The sequence below is a fragment of the Peromyscus maniculatus genome, chromosome 17, assembly GCF_049852395.1.
Source record: "Peromyscus maniculatus bairdii isolate BWxNUB_F1_BW_parent chromosome 17, HU_Pman_BW_mat_3.1, whole genome shotgun sequence".
NCBI lineage: Eukaryota > Metazoa > Chordata > Mammalia > Rodentia > Cricetidae > Peromyscus > Peromyscus maniculatus.
The window spans coordinates 60197346-60204668 of NC_134868.1; the positions used below are offsets into that span (position 1 = coordinate 60197346).

The 7323-nt window shown below is 48.7% G+C and overlaps 1 long non-coding RNA gene across 2 annotated transcripts; it reads left to right on the plus strand.

Annotated features, from left to right (window-relative positions):
- Nucleotides 1–791: 791 nt before the first annotated feature.
- Nucleotides 792–6794, plus strand: LOC143269087 (uncharacterized). Of its 2 annotated transcripts, XR_013045430.1 has the most exons (4): nt 792–1165; nt 1769–1834; nt 5341–5473; nt 6685–6794. It is a non-coding gene; the product is annotated as an uncharacterized LOC143269087 (long non-coding RNA). The 2 variants fall into 2 exon arrangements; XR_013045431.1 differs by lacking the exons at nt 5341–5473; nt 6685–6794 and adding an exon at nt 2039–2145.
- The last annotated feature ends 529 nt before the right edge of the window (nt 6795–7323 follow it).

The following is a 7323-nucleotide window of genomic DNA, read 5'->3' on the forward strand; positions in this document are numbered from 1 at the left end:
GTTCAACCCTCCTGTAAGTCTCCATTTGCCTCCAGAACCCTATCGATGGATTTCAAAGCCATGGCCAGGGTGGGCTGTGCCCCTTCTCTGCTCTCATGGAGTTTTGTCCCTCCCTCCAGTCCCGTGTCCAGTCCCCACCACCACCACCACCACTGCCTTCAGATCTTCACCCCGCAGGAGCCTCCCAGGAGCCTCTGTCCCTCCCGCTCCTCTGCAGACTGTCCCAATGTCACCCTATATAAAGGTACAGTTCCTTTGTCCCCTTACCACGAGGCCACCCTGGCCCTGCAGCTCACTCTCCCAGTGCCTTTTTCACCATCTAAAAGACCCACGGAAATTCCCCCTGTCTTTTGGGGTTCCTTGACTCCTGGGTTGAGTGCCAAGTCTGGACAGCAGGAGATGAGCTTTATCTGAAGTTGTGTGTCTGATTTACAGACAGCAACAAGAATTCAGATAAGACGTGAACTTTCCAGGCATTTACCCTGAGACCTCGGCGCCTGGGTCTGTGTACACAGAAGACCCCCGAGGTTTATTACTTTGCTCAATTTTTTTCTCCCAAGTACTAAAAAAAAAAAAAAAAAGATACATACTTGGATTGTTGCCTATTGTTCATTCCAAGATTCTAGAACAGAACTTCCAGTAAAGCAGACATTCTTTGTGGAGAGAGGGAGGGAGGGAGGGAGGGAGGGAGGGAGGGAGGGAGGGAGGAAGGGAGGGAGGAAAGGAAGGAGGGAGGGAGGGAGAAAAGAAGGGAGGAGGGAGGAAAGGAGGGAGGAAGGGGGAGGGAGAAAGACAGGGGAAGGAGGGAGGGAAGGGATAGATTTAAGATCTAAGCTGAATGAAGATGCAAGAGAAGTTGGGGAGAGCTAAGAGCAGCCCCAACATGGCCGCTATCTCTTTCGACTCTAAAGTGTTGGGATTCACCCATTCTTGCACCTGAATCTCCAAAACAAACCACATATCTCTTGCTGGCTCTGCGTGGTCCCTGGGGTAGTGGAATCTGAACGGGCATCCTTTGAACAGTGTGGTCCTTCCGTGTGGATTCCCGCCGTGGGAGCCCTAGCTTCCCTGTGCATGGGTATTCTTCGCAGGCACCTGGAAGCAGTGGAGCAGGCTCTTCGCCCTGGGCCCCCCAGAGAGAAGCTGCGGGGACCTTAATGTGGAGGTCATGTGAACTTCCTCAGGGGAGCAATGCCTGGCAGTGCTCATGCAGGCAGGGCAGGGGCAGGTGGCTTCTTCTGCCCTTTGGGGGTCAACACAGGGCTTCCCTGATGGGGCATTTCTGGTCCATTATCCCTGCATCATGCGGTCAGTGTGGGAGCTTCACCTTGTGCTCACTTGCACCCATTGGATGATCTCGTAATTTACTCGCTTTCTTCCATAATGGTATTTGCTGTTTTGCATAATGCAGCCAGAAGAAGTTTAAGTGTTTGTCCAAGGCTGATGTCGCATCTTGTGTGATCTTGTGTGGAGAAGTGTCAGCTTTCAGAAATATTCTTTTGTGGAAGAGGAAAGGAGGCAAGGGTATCAGCACTGGGGCCTTTTAATCCTGCTTTGTGATTTTTTTTTTTTTTTTTTTTGGTTTTTCGAGACAGGGTTTCTCTGTGTAGCTTTGCGCCTTTCCTGGAGCTCACTTGGTAGCCCAGGCTGGCCTCGAACTCACAGAGATCCGCCTGGCTCTGCCTCCCGAGTGCTAGGATTAAAGGCGTGCGCCACCAACGCCCGGCTCTGCTTTGTGATATTTAAAGCTGCTCTTATTCCTGTGCAGATTAACTACAAAGCACTCTTGGAGGCTGGGGACCCCCAGCCTTGGCACATTGGGCATCTCACTCAGGTAATTCTTCAGAGCTGTCCTGCTTTCAGGGTTCTGAGCTGCATCCTTCTTGTCCACCCGGAAGTTGCCATGAGCCACCCTCTCACATGAGTGACATCCAAATGTGTCTCAGGACCTGCTGGCCCTGTGTCCCCAGGATGCAAAATCATCCCCAACTGAGAAGCAGTAACGTGTGGGACTGTGTGACTTTCTTTGTCACCAGAGGAGCCAAGGAGAGGCAGCATGTTCCTCCTCCAATGCCGATCCAGAAAGGCCAGCTTTAGTACCATTTCCCTCGCCCCCATTCTGTCCGTATTAAAAAGCAAACAAAATGTTTGCTGTAGTTGTCCATTTTCAAAATTGTTTATGCCTTAGGTAGACATGATTTAGGAGGATACACCCCACCAGTCTGTGCTACGCCTCACTTCTCGACGGGGCTGGGAAGCCACCTGATGTTAAAGTTGGCAGTGACACACACGTGAGATCCACGTGGGGACAAGCAGGCGCCTCGTGTGGCTTTTCCACACACGGCACGTCAAGTCCCCTTTCAGCTCCCGGGCTCCGACCCCGGCCACAGCACCGCTGTCTCGGTGTTTACGCTGTGCTTCGCTGCATCAACCACGCGCCACACTTCACAAGAAGTCTTATTAAAGACATTTGTTTTAAATAATAAGGTGGATGAGGTATTCCAAGCAATCACAGCTTTGAAAATGCTATAAATACGTATTAAAAATCTAATAGATCATAGCCAGGACTTTGATTTGTGGAAAATTTGTCATTAACACAACAGGATTACTAATTCCCAACAAAGCATCTGAGACAGCCTACAGCCATGGGCAACTTACAAAGGTTAGGGGAAAAAATTTAAAACTATTATTACTTTTATAAATAATTGATTATCATTTATTATGAAATAATTACCTTTAAGTTATTACCGTAGCTAACAAGTGATTGCTCGGAGATTATTGCTTAATCACCACTAAACAACCGTGTGCATATGGCCTGTGATAGCCATTGTTCCTTATTAATTTTTACAAGCACAGATGGCTGGGTACAATCAGGAAGACTGACGGGAAGTAATGTTTTTTAATGTAATCACCACATAAATATGTCAAATGTTTTTCTGTTTGTTTTGCTAACAGTATAACACGATTTTAATGAAGATCTGAGGATGGTGATTTTTTTTTCCTATCTAACTAGACAAAAGGAAAATATGTACTCGAGCTGCATATAAAGCTTTATTATAAAAGCATTTATATCACAGAAGTGTTCATCCCGTCGGTACATCTAACCTTGATTTAATATCAGATGAAAAACACAGGAAAATAGTTATGACCCAGGGACAGTTCGACAGTTCATGGTACACTGATGCCGACAGTCCGTGACAAACACAGCGTGCTGGTGGGTTATGGATAATGCGTCTGGTTTTGGAAAGGCTGGTGCAAAGCCAAGGGGAGAGTGGTGATGATGACCAGTGCAGGAGATAATCTGGCCCGCAAGTCTTTTATTAGTGCAATTGTCTATGTGACAATACAGGACTCTAGACCTTGTTTATAAACACAGTTTTCGTAATACAGAAGTAGGGGTTTATAGGCAGAGTCCTGCACCCAGTGTCTCCCTTTCCTGTACTCTGAAGACCATCTCTCATTTCAGGGAAGAGTCTGAGCAGTGTCCCCATGCCTGAGAAAACAAGGAAGGTAGGAAATGGCCCCATTTAGGCATTGGTGCTGGGGCTCAGGAGAATCCAGTTCCTTGGGACAGCCTGGCTGCAGAAAATCTGGAGGTGGGGCTTGGGGATGACTATCGCCACCTACAGAGTGGCCCTGCAGGCAAATGGTCTGTAGACATCCTGCAGGTCAGGGGAGGACTCATTTGGTTGAATCCAAGCAGCTGGCCGGAAGTCTGAACCCTGGGTCTGGTCAAGATGCTATTGCTTTTGGCCACAGATGGCGGCAAGATGGTGGCACATATGGTCACTTCCGAGTACAGCAGCACCCGTACAGTCATCTCCCCATAGGAGGCTCAGATCACAAGCAAGCTGCTCCTAACTTGGGAGGCAGGGCAGGAACAGATGTTGAGGGTCTCCTTGGGGAGTCCCTGCATGGATCGATCGCAGGAGAAGAGTAGCTCCAGGGAACCTGCTGCTCGAGCCCCACACCCAGCCGCTGTCAGTCTCAAACCCAATTTCCAGTGCACGGTGTGTCCCCAGAGGACTCTGCAGAGGCTGCTTCCTGAGTGGCCATGTGCATGTCGTCTGAAGAGTCTCCCTTTCCTCTGAAAAGCAAAGTATACACAACACTTCTAGGTAACGAGAGGACTCAGCTGATGGGTCCTGGCAGCCCAGTCTTTGACAAATCGCTACCTTTACCCAAGTGCTTCCACTTCCCCGCACTAGCTAACTCAAGCCAGCCAATCGTGCACCTGAGAGGCAGGAACAGCCCCAGTCTCACCAAAAGTCCTGTGTCTCTCATGTAAATAAGGGCTCAGTGCCTAGAGCATGGTGGAGCTTAGCTTTCTGATGTGCAGATCTCCTCTGCCTAAGGCACCCTGAGGTGCTGCGAGGTACTGGAGAAGACTTTGTCAGTGCCCATCTGCCTCTGCTCTTTTTTTGACAGCACCATGAGAGTAACTTCCCCAAAGGGCTCTTTGAAGGTACCGCAGTCCTACCCAGCTCTCTATAGTGGTCCTGAGTCACTTAGTAGTGACCCTCAAACTTGGATGCAAGTTGAAACCATCCTAGGGTCTAACTGGACCTACATCCATGTCACATCACATCTGTGCACACACAAGATGACTCATTCCATCCTGCATTGAGTCCAAATATTCATGCAGAAGGTCCCATCACATCTTTAAGCCTATAATCGACTACTGGAGATCCACGCAGAATAACGAACGTTCTCTTTCTGACTGAAGAAGCAGGAGATACTCAACAAAGAAAGAAAGAGAAGGGGGCTGATGATGGCCACCCAAGCCTGTCGGTTACTAAGAATTGTCTGTTTCGGGGCTAGAAAGATGGCTCCATGGTTAAGAGCTTTGGATGTTCTTCCAGATGACCCCAGTTCAATTTCTAGCACCCATATGACTGCTCACCATGGTCAGTAAACTCCAGTTCCAGGGAATGATGCCCTCTTCTGGCTTCCACAGGCAGGAGGCAAACACATGGCACAGATACACATGCAGACACAGCATCCATACACAGAAATAAAAATATGTAGGAACGGCTGTTTCAACTGAGCCATTTCATCACATCCCAAAAGGAAGTGTTGAATTGTTGGCTGCTTCAATGAAAGGAGGCTCTTGACTAGAGTGATTGGGAGAAAAGATCATTCGGGCATTTCAGATTCCCAGACTTCATTATGTGGAGAGCACACCAGTTTTGATGCAACACGATGCAACCTACTCAGTTGATAAACATTAGCTCATGTCAAAATGTTTCCCTTAGAGTTTACCAGTTTCTGAGATCCCACTGTCATCCCCCAGGCTTGTGCACGCTGCTGTCCCTTTGAGAACCCAGTGTCATCCCCCAGGCTTATGCACGCTGCTGTCCCTTTGAGAACCCAGTGTCATCCCCCAGGCTTGTGCACGCTGCCGTCCCTTTGCGGCTCTCTGCCCTTGTCACCTGTGTCCATAGCCAAAGATGATGAGAATTGCAGGTTTGAGGTAAGCGACTAAAGGGCTAGGGGCCAAACTGATCCCAAAGGACTCCCAGCAAGAGAATCCTTCTACACCTGGTGACAGAAATCATCATTATTGCCAGTATTCATGTAAGAATTCGCCAATAACCTAGGTGAGTTGAAATAAGGAAGAGTGTCTCCAAACAGCCATCCTGGATGTTAGCGGTCCTAGAGATGCCGAGCTAGCAACTCTGCAACACCTCTCTCTCTCTCTCTCTCTCTCTCTCTCTCTCTCTCTCTCTCTCTCTCTCTCCTCCCTCCCTCCCTCCCTCCCTCCCTCCCTCCCTCCCCCCCCTCCCTCCCTCCCTCCCTCCCTCCCTCCCTCTCTCTCTCTGCCCTCCCCCCATTTTAGGATCAACTAACTAAGCAAATAATTTGATGCAGAATTTGGGAGAAATTTTGAGAGGATCTGATGATAATTAAGTCTGATTTTAAAGGTGTGATTGGTTTGGGCACATGCTTGAAGAGTGAGTTTGATTTAACCATCATGATTTTATCAAAGGCAAATAACCCATTTTAAAAACACATAACTTAAATCTATGGTGCCAATCAATATCCAGGCCATAGCACGTGGGGCTATTTAATCTGAATACAGGAAAATCAAATACAACTTAAAAACCGCACTTCGGTCACAGGCACCAGAGCTCATGTTCTCAGAGGGCCACCTTAGCTCCTTGCAGCTGTGTGAGGCAGAACGGGCAGAGGTTGTTGCCATCACCACAGAGGCTCACTGGATGATTCCCAGCAATCATATTCTAAACTTTCTTAGATTCAAAGGGTCTTGATGGCTTTAAGAATTTTATAATTGATGCGACAAATGAGAGAAGCTATCATTGGGAGAAGGACAGTGACCTCCATTGCTTTAGGATGTACAGTTAGGGACCAGGTTCTACAGCACAGAATAGCCTGGGCCACCACTGAGCCCTGCCATCATTTTTATTATTTCTGAAGGTAAGATGATGATTAATAGTCACGGTCATTCCTTTGTGCCAGGCACCCTGCTAGCTTTATAAACTGTCCCTGGTGAACTGCACGGCAACCGCATAGATTATCACTAGACCCGAGGACGACTGGGGGGACTGAGCCACAGGAAGCAACTCTCCCCTAGCCTACACTTCTAACTGATAGAGCTGGTTGATTATTATGTCCTGAAAGTGGAGGACCGTGCCTCACTCACCCTCTTCCCTCATTGCCCAGCCACAGCACCTGACCGAGTGGACATGGCGAGTCCTTGCTGAATGAGCACCTAAAGCAAGCTTCGAATACAGCTCCATCTTCCCCTGCTCCCCAAGCGTGTGTGTGTGTGTGTGTGTGTGTGTGTGTGTGTGTGTGTGTGTGTCCCCATGGTGCTCTGCCTTCAGATTTGCTGAATGACTGCTACATAAATCTGTCTAAAGCAGAGGTGGCCGAACATTCCCGTAAAGGGCCAGATACGGTCCAGCAGTCAGCAGGTGCTTGAACACCTACTCTGTCCCACTCCACATCCCAGGAGACGGCAGCTGTGGACAGCAGGGGAGTGACACTGAGGGAGGCATGTTGTTTGCACAGTCTGTCGTGTCTGGATTTGATCCACCACCTCATTTGCTGACCCCATAGTAACTGTCAGCAAGAGATAACCTACTGTTTGTTTGGTGTGAAGTTGGTCACACTCTTTGAAAACCCACACGCTATCATTGTCTAGATGAACGTCAGCCTAAGTTCCTTCGGTTTGTACAAAAGGTAAGTGTTCAGTATTAGTATTTCGTACTTAGGTCACCTCAGTAGGACTTTTCAGTCTCTCCAACACAACTGGGAGCCACCCTGTCAGTGGCGAACCCCCTGCCCCAGGACAGCCTG